The following is a 14,878-nucleotide window of genomic DNA, read 5'->3' on the forward strand; positions in this document are numbered from 1 at the left end:
GTGTGGAACATAGCATTGAAAATTGCAAGTCAGCTGGGAAAATAGGCAATTTTGCAACTATGCGAGACATTTTGAATTTAACCGTTGATTGCAATATTTTCTTAAAAGCTCTTGAGTTGATCTCAAAATGTAATAACTGATCTCATAGAAGCATAGTGCTTCTTAATTTGTACTTACAAAAGAAAGCTGAAATGAGTTCAGTTGTGTTTTTTTTTTTGGTCAAGTGCTGGTGGTGTGGTTGGCACCATTGTATTATTTCAAAACGTTTTCATGTAGATAAAACTCTTACGCTAAGAAAGAGAAACATACTGAGGAATATAAATTATATTGAGATAATCCTCACATATAATAGCTATTATCCTGGTGTGCAGTATAGGAAACATTTTATATTAATTTTCATTTAATTCAATAACTGTAATTACTTAAATAATATAAATTTTATGCTCATATAACATCTAATTTTTTTGAAAAAGTAATTTCTGAAGGTGTAAAGGTCGCTTTTATGAATGATTAAATTGAAAGATTTTCAATTATTATTTTTGTAAGTAAGCACTATGTGGTATTTTGGAAAACAAGCAATAACTTATAACATAATTCCATCATGAGCAAGATTTTGAGTAATTGTTAACATCAAAAGCCAAAAATCAACCTATAACACCATAATTAATTATACTCTATATAGAAACATCTAATATCAAATACAACTACTAATACTGTTGATAAAGATATAAGTCATAATACACTCTTTACAAAAATATTGTGAAAACTTTGGAATGATTTAAATCAAAATAAGTACTAGGCCTTTTACACATATAAGAAAAATGACTTTGCTATCTAACTCACATCCAAAGAAATAATCACACTTTGCTGATGTTTCAAGGAAAAGGTCAAGTTCAGGTCTTGTGAGACCCCAGAACAGAACATTCTGACTCCTGGGGATGTGCATTAAATCTTTTATTACTAAATAAAAAATTATTAAATGTAGGCAGGTTACAGAATGATCCATACAAATATTATCTTAATATTATTACAACTGTTACAAAATTTTGTGGGTTTCTTAGAATGATTTTGTATATTTTAATACTATAAAAATGTATAAACATTGATATTTTATGGCACAGTGTATCCACTTGTGGCTCAACTGAAGGCCACATCATACCAAATTTTGAAGCTTTGTATTATGTATAACTTTATATAGATAAGTAACTTAGAAAAAAATGGTAAACCACTAAAAGTAAGATATTTAAAATATTATAGGGAGATTTTGAGTATACCCAAATATCCTCAGCGAACTGTTTCTCACCACTCTTTTGACTAGAGTTTAAAAAAGAAATATTCCTTTTGAGGTAAAGTGTTTATCATTGTACAGGAAGGTGACACAGAAATATAGAATACCTTTGAAATATGTTAATTATAATATTACCAAAAATGATGTTCATCCAGATTCAATATGAACAAGTTGTTTCCATAAAAATTAACATATTTGTGCTCAAGACCATATTGTCAAATATGTCTTATATAGAAGGGGAAACAGCCTCAGAGTAATTAAAAGAATTTCACTAAAATCACATAGTTCATAAGATTAGAATATACTCTGAAATTTTAAAGTTTGCCTGAATTCCACATAACCTCAAGTTTGTTAAATGTAGCTTGATGAATGAGATAAATGCTCAATAAGCTTCAGTAGCAGTAACTATTAGCTATATAGGGAATTCTAAAAGTGGCGGATACTTATCGTAAACTGGCCGTGACAGAGGCATTTGGGTTTAATTTGGGCAATACATTTTCTAATAGAAAATAAAAAATAGTAATAAAGAGATGTCACCTTTATTCACTAGATTTCACACTTCAAGAATGTTGTATTGGTGTAGTTCCCTCTGCCCAAAATAAATATAGACAATATCTAAACCACATTGCTAATACTCTTTGACAATACTGAGGGAACAGTAAATTAGCATTGTGCATTTATATGTATAACATACTTTAAATCTATACATTATAAAATAATGTTAAAATGCTAAAAAACTTTCATTCTTGTTGAATTTATACAATCTATCAAACATTCTCAAGAATTGTACAGAAACAAAAGGAAGCTTAATGGTCAGTGTTCTGTGAGGTTCCTGTTATACTTTTTTCTACTTTACCCTTTATGACATAGGTCTACCCTCTTCACTTTGATTTTTTTCTTTTATATTAATTGATTAACAAGCTTTGTCTTCCACTCTCAGTTAATCTCTTCCATCAGAAATTTCATTCTACTTCTTCCTGAGCGTAATCACATTCCCTGCTTGGTAATTTCAAGCTTATTTTCTGACTATGGTTGCCCACACTGCCTTCTACACCCAAGAGGGGAAAACTTTACCCTGCCTTAAACTCAATGAAATATTGTTCACCATCAATTCACAGAATCATAAATTTCTTGTGACTTCGGGACTCACTCTTTAACAGTAATAATAGTCACAAAATGCATTATCTGTTTGCACTTTCATACCTACTTGTGTATGTGTGTGTGTGTGTGTCATGGACTTTGATTGAACACAACATTTTAATTGAACACAAAAAATTCAGGCTCACAAAAGAAGATGTTTAGTACATGGTGTTTAAACATAAGAACTCCATTAATACTTTTAATAAAAATGATTATTTTTAAAAAATATTTTACATTACAGGTTTTTTTTTTCAGAATACTAATACTCCCACAATTAAAACTAAAATTATAATTTTATTATTCCTTTTTCACTTATTAATAGTCACATATTCTTTTATGCCTCCCTTTATTTTTCTATTTTTTTTATTACCCATCTGCTTGCTAACTGTAGTTTGAATACAGTACTCCAGGAGTAAAACTAGAGCTCAGGCTTTTTATAAAGATTCTATTAGTTTTTAAATTTGGAATTGTATGTAATAATGTTCCTGAGAGTGAGCATACTTTTCAATTTTACTGAGAGGAGTCACTGTGTGATCCTAACATCATTCCAGCAAATAGAAATGCTGCAGCATTCAAAAAGAAATAAAAAGGTTAATGAAAACTTTTCTAACAGATTTTCAAAAGCAAGATTGAAAAACGTAGATGCAGTGTATTGGTTTCCTTGGTGATATTTTTTTCAGCGGTATTGTATCAATTATTTTGTGCTACACACAGATGGCCAGTTATTCAGAAGGGCTGATAAAGCAATAATTTGTGAAAATAAAGATAAAAAGCAGATACCTAAGTATCCAAGTCAGTATTTTCTAGACACTATTGACAGGCAAAAGGAATCAGAGAAAAATGCAGGAAAATAAAGGTAAAAAGCTTCATTCTGGATGGACAGGAAATAAAGGACATAAAATATCATGGAGTTGCTAACACAAAAATCAACATGGTGAGACTCATGAGGGTAAGGAATTTCACGTTTTCTTCTGGCATATCTCACGTACCCACAGCAAAGGAGATACACAATGTATATTTGAAACTGGACACAAAACTGGCCCGGGCCGCCTGTCACTACTTGAACCAAATTAAGCAGAGACACAGTTGAATCATCTATGAGGGTTTATTCCAATAATTCCGGCAGTATGGAGAGAGCAGCAGGTCATCCTGTAAATTCTGCCCTAACCTCTCCCACTAGCTGGCTGATTATGATAAGGCAGAAAGGCTACATGCAAGAGGGAAAGGGGGCAGGGAAGGGTTCCAGGGTCTGAAGTCTGTGTGTCTCCTTCCAGGATCTTGAAGTTGGATAACAAGGTAGTTAATTGTCTATGTTGTTAAAAGCAGCTCCACCTACTCCTAGGACTGGAGAATCATCAACATTCCTGAGGAAAACTCCCGGAGAGGGACAGGGTCCAGGCACAGCAACCAAATCAAAGCATGTCCTGTCCTTAGTTAGTTCTAAAAATGTTATTTTCTTTTCTTGGTGCTGGACCCATCCAGGCTCTGAGGTGTTTTATCTTTTTACAACCCTGTTTTTCTTCTTGCAGCACATCTTCCTATTTCCCAGGGTCTGTAAGAAACCTCTTGTCTATAGTTAATAATATGAATAATTATTAAACAACCGTGGTCTTATTCCTATTATGTGCCCTTCCCCCTGGCAAATTGAATTAATGAAAGCATAAATAGATAAGAAATAGCTATCCGGTCTTGCTTGATGTAAACCAGGAGGTAAAACTCAAAAGAACAAGGAAATACAAGAACAGGAGCCAAATATGAACCCAGGTAATCAAATATTTTTAAAGTAATCTGAATAAAACTGGCCAAGAAAGAGGGGAGGCTCTGAATACTGTTATCAGATGATCTTATTTGACTATATGTCTGTTTATCATCATCTATCTATCATCTATCTATCTATCTATCTATCTATCTATCTATCTATCTATCTATCATCTATCTATCATCTATCTATCTATATCTATCATCTATCTATCATCTATCATCTATCATCCTCTATCGATCGATCTATCATCTATCTACGTTCCATTCACGTTCAAGCTTAGCTGCTCCTAAATGCAGATAAACTTCACCTTCCCTGTAACTCCTAAAATAGTTTTGAGGACCCAGCCTGCAAGGAGGGAGGAGTAGCCATGGGATGGAAATGTTTATTTTAATAGAAGGAATATAATGACCCAGATTGACAACTTCCATTTATTCATACAATAAAGGCAAAACCATTCACTGTTTCACCTTATGAAATGTTAGATTTGAGGCATGCTACATGCGTTGACAAATTGAGAAGATTTGTTGAATGTCTCACATATACTATGGCATTTCTGGAGGTGAATAGGTGTGCAAGATGGGACGAAACACTTTCCACCTTAGCCTTTCTGAGATAAGATCCTTTTCTCTTAGAGAAAGATTACAAAAGCCCGCAAGTCATAGTCCTCTCCAGTGGGCAGGAAAGCTGTCCTGTAGTTACTGTAGTTACTCTCAAGTCACAGAGAACATCCCCAAAGAGCTATCTTGAATCCCAAACTTCAGTCAATGTGACAACTGGGGGCTGACATCTGAGATCTTTACTGAGGAGGAAGCAACGCAGTGACCTCTTTTTTCTTCCAGTCTGCACTCTGCTTTTCTGTAAATCACAGTTTAACTGCCTCTCAGTGTCTGCAGCTACTGAGAAAGAAGCAGTATGCCAAGTCCTATTACTCAGTAATCATGAGGGATCGCCGTTCCCTTCTTTGAGATTTATTCTTAGCTCTCTGCCAGTGGGTTTTGGCCAGGCCCAGTGCAGGCCCAATTACACAATAAAATAAATAGATTTTGGATACTTATAACTTTGGCACATCTAGGAATTTCTTCCACTGTGATGCAAGCTTTTATTGGTGGTACTTGTTATCTTTTTGTCTCTCTAACGTAGCCCTTGTTCCTAGAACAAGGACACATAGTATGTGTCAAAAGTACTTGCTCACAGGAGGATCACGGGCAGGCCCTTGTTTACTCATCCGGCCTTATCTCCCAGTAATAAGGGAATGAGCCTGTTCTTAACTTCACTCTTCATATCTTGCAGTCCCTTATTCTGTGAGCATAGGGTTGACTGCTAAACCCAGGTCTGCCTCCAGGAAGACTCGGAAGGACCTGAGGAGTGAATCTTATCTTTATGTCGCTGGTCTCGTACTAGGCTAAAGTGAAAGCACCCCACCACCTTTGAACCTCTGTGAATGTCTTCCCTCTATTCTCTGCTCTTTCATAGGCAAACAAAGTTGCAGTTCCTTTCATCCATCACTTATAGCAATAATATTGGCCATATACTTGCAGAGAACATAACTTATCTCAACCTAGTGCCTAATACGTTAGTTGAAAACCGGGTGCTTTTAAAGAACTGTGTTTGCCAGATGAAAAAGACAATATATTAAAATGTGAGACATGATGGAAGTCTTCTGGAACAATATGAGTAGGAAACCAGATGTGGTTACGACAATTAGGTAAGTGAAAACATAAGCCTCTATGTGAACACTTCAAAATGGGGGACACAGATAAAAATCAAATTCAAAGATGGACTGAGCTCCTTAGGCTAGAGAGGACTTGGCACCTGATTGGGAAGGAAATCCTGTGAACTCTGCTTTAGAGTGTGAATTTGCGTACAAGGGAAGAGGCAGGGCATTGCATTAGAAACTGGCTACATTAATGCCATGCTTTCTCTATGGAAGGACAGAAAACAGGCCTCTCCTTTTCTTTGCTGTGGTCTTCCACAATTTATGAGAAGCGCCTGTTAATTAAAACCCAAGATTGTTGGCTCCTCTGATTCAAACCGCATCTCTGTTCAAACTGTGGGACAAGATTAGGCTACTCTCAAGGTTGCATTCTTCCAATCCCCTCCTCCCTGCTGTTTTAGCAACTTCAAGATAATTCATACCAAGGAGAAAGTTCTCTCCCCTGTCCCCTTCAAACAAGCCTCTTTGGAACTCTGTCACCTTTGTTCTAAGCTTTTTTTACAGGCTTGGGAAAAATACTGATAAGACACCTCCTTAGGACATCTAAGGGGACTGTCTCCTGGAAAGCAAACAAACTGTAACTTTTGGAGACAAATCCCCGGTATCTGGTCAACTTCAACACAATCTCTCTTGCTTCCTTGTCTCTTGACAGCAGCAACTGCTTACTCTTTAAATGTGCGAGCCACTCTTTCTTCCCTTCCCTGAATTGACTAGAAATACATGGCCCTTTCCTCTCTTGGAAAGTAAAATAATTTTCCTCACTGCATCTTTTCTCTTAGTTGTGAATTCTTCCACAGCCTGCATCACCAGCCCAAACCCTATCACTCTAGTTTACTGAGTGAGTCCCAGGCACATTTTCCTTATTTCTTTCCTCAAATTAGTTATTTTTTTTCCCCACCTGAGGGCCTTTGGCATGCAATTTCCTTTTCCTGGAATGCATTTTGCTCCCCTTCTTTCTCCTTGATTCATACCAGTTTCCTTTTAGTTCTCAGCTGAAATTGTGTTTCTTTTTAAATATATCTTTATTGATCTCAGAGAGGAAGGGAGAGGGAGAGGGAGAGAGAGAGAGAGAAACATCAATGATGAGAGTCATTGATCACCTGCCTCTTGCTCGCCCCCGACTGGGGACTAAGCCTGCAACCCGGGCATGTGCGCTGACCTGGAATCAAACTGCAATCTCCTGGATCCTACTTTGACGCTCAACCGCTAAACCACACCCACCTGGGCAAAATTGTATTTCTTTATGAAAACCTTACCACTCCTCCTCTCTCTGCTCACCCAGATAACCACTGCTCTCACTCTGATTGGGCTAGCTTCTTCTACCATACACCTTCATAGCATTTAATAAATCTTCATGGGACATTTGCCCTGACTGTAATGAAATAAAACAATTTTAATTTTTTATTTATGGTCTTAATTGTTTTATGACTGGACTGTTAACTCCATGCTTGAAGAGATCTCATCCTCCAAATCAGCACCTAACACAATAATTTCAATAGAGGACACTCATTAAATTTTTATTAAATAACTGAATGAGCAGGAGTTTTCTAAAGTATAGGTCCAAAGATGGCAGGGTCCTCAAAATGTCTAGATGATTTGAGTTCTATAACCTCTGTGGCAAAATTTAATAGTCTACTATGGAAAACCCTGAGCCTTTAGACACCATGGACAGCTATAATTTAAGAAGTTGAAAATTCAAGAAGCCAAATAATTGTTCCCACTAACAATGTTTTCTAATTTTATTTTTTGATTATAGTTGGTGTACAATATATTAGTTTCCAGTGTACAACAGAGTGATTAGGCATTTATATAACTTATGAAGTGATCACCCCATAAGTCTACTACCCATCTGACACCACACATAGTTATTACAATATTACTGACTATATTCCCTATGTTGTTGTACTTTATATCCTTGTGACTAGTTTTGATAACTGGCAATTTCTACTTCGTAATCCCTGTCACCTTTTTTGCCCATCTCCCGGACTCCCTTCCATCTGGTGACTATCAGTTTGTTCTCTGTGCATGGGAGTTTGTGTCTGTTCTATTTATTTTGTTTCCTATACTCCATGTATAAGTGAAATCATATGGTATTTGTCTTTCTCTGTATGACTTATTTCACTTGGCATGGACTCTCTAGGTCCTTACATGTCACAAATGGCAAGATTTTACTCTTTTTTGTGGCTGAGTAATATTCCATTGCCTATATGTACCACTTCTTTATACATTTGTCTATTGATGGACACTTAGGTTGCTTCCATATCTCGGCTATTGTAAATAATGCTGCAGCAAACATAAAGGTGCATATATCCTCAACATCTTACAGTTTTTTAAGTATAGGTCCTTTACCATCTTGAATAAATGTATTCCTAGGTATTTTATTCCTTTTGATGCAATTGGCATTGTTGCATTAATTTCCCTTTCTGATAGTTTGTTATCAGAGTGTTTCCCACTAACAATTTATGAAAAAGGATTGTTGCTATTGTTGTTTTAGGAGATGCTCACATAACTCAATCATATTGGTTCTGGATGTTGAGCAAAGACTTCTGCCTGCTGACTCCTCCCATTTCAACCTGGGCCCAGAATGTAGTGAAGCCTTTAGGAGGTTCAGTCCCTCCCCGTTTCTCATCTCTGTCATACTTAGTCACCAAACAAATGCAGTTCCCTCTGGCCAAGGATCATGTGGGGTTTTTTTGTCTATTGTACTCTGGTTCTTTCTTTGATAACAACACCCTCACCTACCTAATACTCCTCAACTTACTCACTTTAGCCCTCAGCACATTTTAATAATTTTAATCATGCTGTCTACATTTTCTCCCTTTATCACAATGTAATCTCTACCCATTTGCCTCAACTGTGACTGGATCTTTTCAGGGGACACACTTTCCATATGTCCCTCTTAAGTGAAAGCAGTTTCCTCTTTCATATCCCAGAAATGTGGGGTCTAGGGATATTCTCTGTAACTTTCAGGCTCCTTACCACTAATTTAAAGATATTACTTTTCTACTGGCTTAAAACAACAAACCATAACACACACAACCCTTCTACACCGAAGTCCTTAACCTCTCATTTTACTATATAGGCTCAACCCCTCTCTGTTGTAGTCACCAACAAAGCTTTTGCCACCCATTTCCACTCACAGAAAACTTTGAAAAATTAAGTCCTAGACTTCCTATACCTTAATGTCTGTCATCGTCAGGATGACTTATAGTCCATACAGCTGAACCACGCCATGCCTTAATGATTCCTACTGTATGCAAACAAACAAACTTGATCTCTTTTCAGTTATTTCCACACTTCTTTCTCTTCCCTCCCCGAGTCCCCTTTCCTTCTGTCTCTGTCTGTCATTCCAGTACACACTGGAATACACACTGGAATATCTTAACTACTATGTTGTGGACAATATTAATTTTATAGTGATGATAATTTTATACATGTAATTGAAAATGAACCTAGAATAAAAAAATCTCAAATTTACCATCTTTACCATCAGTGTGTATTGCAGGCCTTTAAGGCAGGGTGGCTTTGAGGGATCCAAATAACTCGTATTGCCAGAGCCTTTTCTCCTTTGAGATAAGGCCCTTTACCTCCCTTACTGTCTCATGTGAACAAATGCTAGATTAGGCCTGATGCGTGCTTGAGTCACTCAAAGCAGGGAGTCTCTGTGGATGACAAGCTCCACTGCAACAGGACAAAAACATTCACTTTACAGAAAATAACATTGATTTTCTTGATTTCCCACAGAGCCATGCCCAGGAAATTGCTTTGTGTTTATACATCTAAAATATCTAAAGGGTTCATTCAAGAGATTACACTTAAATCAAAGAAATTTGTTTTAAAGAAGAGTAGGAGTCTCCACATACAGTGAGACAGGGTAATAACATGCAAATAACAGTTTATGCAGCTTTATCCACCAACTTTTTAAAAATAAAAATTAAGAAAGACTAAGGAGAGGAATGTTAAAGGAAAGAAAAGAGAAAAAACATAAATGTATGCTCAAGTTGAAGAAGCACAACTCCCAGCAGTTAAACAGAGAACGTGGAATGGAGAATAAGTGTTGATCCAGATTTCTGTCCTTCAGGTCAGCAACGTCTTTTCTCATTCTCACACAGCTCACATTGGAGACCAGCTGTAGGACAGAAATTTCTGGGTTGATGAAAATGCTCTATAATACACTGGACCTGAGCCACATGTGCATATTGAGCACTTGAAAGGTGTCTAGTGTGAATGAAGAATTAAATTTTGAACTTTATTTAAATTTACTTGAATTTTATGTAGCCACATGTGGTTCATGGCTATGGTGTTAGGCAGCATCCCTGGAAACATTTTTCAGGTTTCAATGCTCTTCCACACCCACACCACTGACTGCTCTCACTGGCCAGTTGTGAACTTTTTCCTCTTAGTACTTCACCCTTACAATATAAGTTTTATATCACCTTTTTATCTCTCATAATTAATGTAGAGTATGGTACATGTTAAGAGCTAAAAAAAAATCAAATGAATGACTGATGAATAGACAAATTGAAAGTTACAAATTCTTCAATTCTTGAAAATGTTTTACTCCATTCAAAAGTGTCATTAAGAATAATGAATGATCATTTTAAGGCTGTAGGAATTTATTATCCCCCCCCCGAAGACATCATTTTGTTATACAGCTATTTGTTTTAAAGATTGTCCTGAAAATATTATTAATATATGAATATAATAAAATAAACAGATATTAAAATAATACATGCATGTTTTTGGAGTGAAAAGAAAATAGGTTACAAGAGATATTAAAATGCTTACTTAAATCAGAAGATTCCATTTAATTATTTATTCTTTCAAGTAATGTTTTATGAATCATAGATGCACAGAATTGGATAAACCGTAATCTAGGATTCACGGTCATCTTTGAATTATGCAGTGATTCCATCCCTATGAATTTATCCCAAGGAAATAATGAAAGAAAACACACAATTCCTAAATGGTATTTATTTAATGCTACTTTCTAGCAACCACTGTCACCTCAAGCTCACTATAGAAGCAAAATAGGGAAGGAACGCAAGGAGAACATGACATGGATCCTGTCATGTTTCTATAGTACTCTCTGGACTATAGTGAACATTCAATAAGTGCTCATTAATGGGTTCTGTTATATTTTGCTAATAACATTTAAGAATCAGATTTTTTTTTAAAAATCTGAAGTCATATCTGGTATGCAAAACAACCTCATAAAGAAAATCAGATATGGACAACTAGATAAGGAATCCATTAAAAATTCTTTAATATAATAATTTAAGATCCTATGAAGAGCAGTCAATAATGAGAGTAAAGGGGCAAACAGGCACAGATGAAGCCACATTGAATAGGTTGTTTTAATAGCTTCGTCAACTGGCTAATATAGAATGAGTATGCTTCTGGGTTTAATTCCATTTATGGATAATATTCACAATTTAATATAATTTTTAAAATATCTCAACCATAAAAATAGAGATTTTAGTGAAAAGCAAGCTTGTGTAAAAGGAAATTCATGTTCAACAGGCAAGAAATTAGACATATTATTGAGGAAATTGGGGGCAGCAAGTTGCACTGAGGGGGAAAAAGCCTTTCATGTGAGATGGAAATATAAGTGCACTTTTGAGTCTTGAATAAGAGCTGGCTATATTACAATATTGTCAGTACAGGAGAAAATTCCAAGAACAGATCATTTCTAGTGGAACAGATTTGAACTTTACTTCTTCTGAAGGAACTCAGAGATTTTAATTGCTGGCTTGATAAAAAAAAGGCAGATCATGTAATGTTCTTCCTGCATGCACCTTCAGGACTGACAATGAGATCAGCAAGAACAGTTTTTTTCAATTACTGTTACAAATAGGAAACACTTTCTGCAAACCCACCCTCAGAAATAAAAGGACAATTAACATAATGAGATATCATTTTGCATCAACAAATTATTTACTTTGTCATTATTTTTATGTAAAACATGGCTTATTGTCTATTTGATAGTCACCCCAACTTCTCCTAGTCTCCTCCATCCCTCAAACATACTCACAAACACATAATGTAAGCTTGTGAGAACAAAAAAGGCTGCTCTGTTTGATATTGTATCCCCAGGGCCTGGAAGTGTGCTTAAATAATATAGTATGTATGTGGGATAAATTAATTTAGTAAAAATTAAAATAAAAAAGCTCACCGGGATGAAAAAGTTGTAAGAAAGCATTTACTGTTAAACCTATTGGTAGTTACGATTCTAGAGAATAGTTAGGGTTTTTATTCTTAAACTCATCTGGTTCTACATTTTTATAAGAGCTGAACTTGCAACTCCTACTACCTTGAATCTGGTACCTTTTACTTAATATCCTCTAAAAAACCTCAATGCCCACCAGAGTTTTGCAGATTTTTCTGGGACTTTTAGGACGATATATGTGTTTTATCTTACACAAGTCCCAAACTACTTAGAACTGAATATTAGCATATCCTTTGAAAGTTGTGTGGCAATTGCACCAGCAAACAGGAATTTCACAGGAGCCATCTTTCTCTGCAGGATCTTGCCTCCTCTGATGTCTTCAGGATCCTGTCTGCCCTCTGGCCTCCATCACACCTCCAACTTCTAATATTTTTTATGCATAAAACTTTAGCATACAGTTGTACTTATATCTTCTTATAAGACACTTAAAGACACACTGCCACCTCCAAAATGATCTACAGATATCGAATGTAATTTTTTTCTTTTGCAAGAGGAATTTTAATACTAGTTGTTAAAAAAAATTTGAATCATCATTATAAAATAAGTAGTGCACATAGATTTTTGTACTATAAAAATTTACCCAGGATATGTTAATCACGTTGTGTGTGTGAGAGAAAGAAAGGGAAAGAGTGGGTATATACAAATATATGAGATAATGTTGGCATGTAGTAGAAATGTAATTTTATTTTTCCCTTAATTCTATTGTATATTGGGAGATTTTTTCCAGTGAAGATATAATCTTTTTATAATAACTTGCAAAAAATATATTTTTCAAAGAAATAATTTTAGTCCTCTGTTATATGTTCATTTGTTTTAATATTAATTTCTGACCTCTGTTGCTAAGATTGCCTGTATATGACCCTTTTACTCTCTTAAAAATTTCAGGGCCAAAATTCAGACTCAGTGACTACCATATACAGGGACCTGTATCCATTCTATGATGCTTTTATATCCTTAAAATATGTCTATTTTAAATTTAATTTTGGATTTAAAATTTTTGTTATGATTTTTTTGTAAGCTTTCGCTCAAAGTGTAGTATTTATTTGCTTTTTAATTCACTGTTTTGTTTTAGTATCTGTGTAAAAGACTAGCCTCTTTTTCTCCATAGAAGTACAGGACATTTCCAACCTCATGTCTTACCAATCTTTCCCTTTCCCATATTACTTCAGCCACAGTTGTTTCCTTACTGTTTCTCAAACATGCAACTGTTTCAACATCAGGGTTTAGCACATGTTCTTTCTCTGTCTGGAATGCTCTAATCCCAAATGCCCATATCCCATATGGTAGTATCCTTTACTAGCTATAGGCCTTAACATAAATAGAAACTTCTTAATAATTGCCTTTCTGGACCTGTCTATTTAAAATTGCAACACCATCTGGTACATTTGACATCCCATCTGGTATACTCTATTCCCTTCTCTATTTTTTTATTCTTTGTAGCCATTTTCACCGTCTAATATACTATATAGTTACATGTCCTTTCTTATTGACTGCTTCCCTTTATTGGAAAATAAGTTCCTTGAATGCAGGGATTTTTATTCAATTTATTCATTGCTGTGTCTCTAGTACTTATAAAAGTGCCTGTTAACTGCTCAATAAAACCCCTTTGTATGAATGGATAAACTTCCTTGTATACAAAATTGGAAACAGTTGTTATTTAATATGACAACCACCTGAAATCAGGAGACGGAGATTCACCTCTCACATCTTCACATGCTGTTTACTATTTTCATGACTGAGAAAATTACCTGTATTTTTCCATTTCTTTAGCTGTAAAATTGTTATTTTTCACTAAGCAGTGTGACTAAATTTAATTTAATGCATCGAAAAAATACTTAGCAGCCCAGATGTTGGTTTCTAAATAACATTCTAAAGGGATCAGAGATCTTTTGAAAACTTGCTGATGCTAAGACCAAGAGCCTGGAATATCTTGTGTAGAAATTAAAAGAATATTAAAAAAAAATGATAAACATAGAAGTAAAGACACAGGAGTCCTAATATAGGAGAGGGGTGTGAGAACTATATAAATCAACCTCAGTCAAACAAAGTTGTCAGGAGTCTCCTATGTGCTGCCTGACATGGAATTTGGCTAACCAGAGATGGAAGCAGACCACTAAGAGCCTCTAGAACAAAGAAAATTCCTGCAAAGTTGGATTAATAGCTGTTCACCCATACCTTACCGCTTACCCATACCATAAAAGGAAAACACAAAATATACCTTGTAAAGGTTAAAGTCAATCCCTTTTTTTTTTTTCCATTCTCTATCTCCCCCCACCAACAATTATCAATAGAAACCAGCAATTTTCCATAGAAAATCCATAGAAGCTCGCCCTCTAGAGATGTTGGAGCCTCTCTTCCTTGCCTGGTGAGGAGAGTCTGCGCTCTGTCTGTGGAGTCGCTTTTCTTGCTCGCCCTCTCTGCTCAATAAAACACTTTTCCACTTTAACCTCAGGGGCTCGAGCATGAGTCTCACTAGCCCAATCTGGGGCAATTTGACTATCAAAGTTGACTTGTTAGTGACAATAATTCCCATATAATGTGTTCATGTTCTAGTAAATATATACGAAATAAATGGGAGAGAGTTTGCTGACTCCTCCGATACATTGATTTCAAAGTACCCAAAGGACATTAGCTTCCCTAATGATTTCTGTAAATAAACAATTGCATAACGACCATAGCACCACTTTAGTGCCTCACTCCATTTCAAAATCCGCGTGGTTACAAGCAATGTTGTGAAATAACAAA

Source organism: Miniopterus schreibersii, assembly GCF_964146895.1.
Source record: "Miniopterus schreibersii genome assembly, chromosome: 12".
Taxonomy (NCBI): domain Eukaryota; kingdom Metazoa; phylum Chordata; class Mammalia; order Chiroptera; family Miniopteridae; genus Miniopterus; species Miniopterus schreibersii.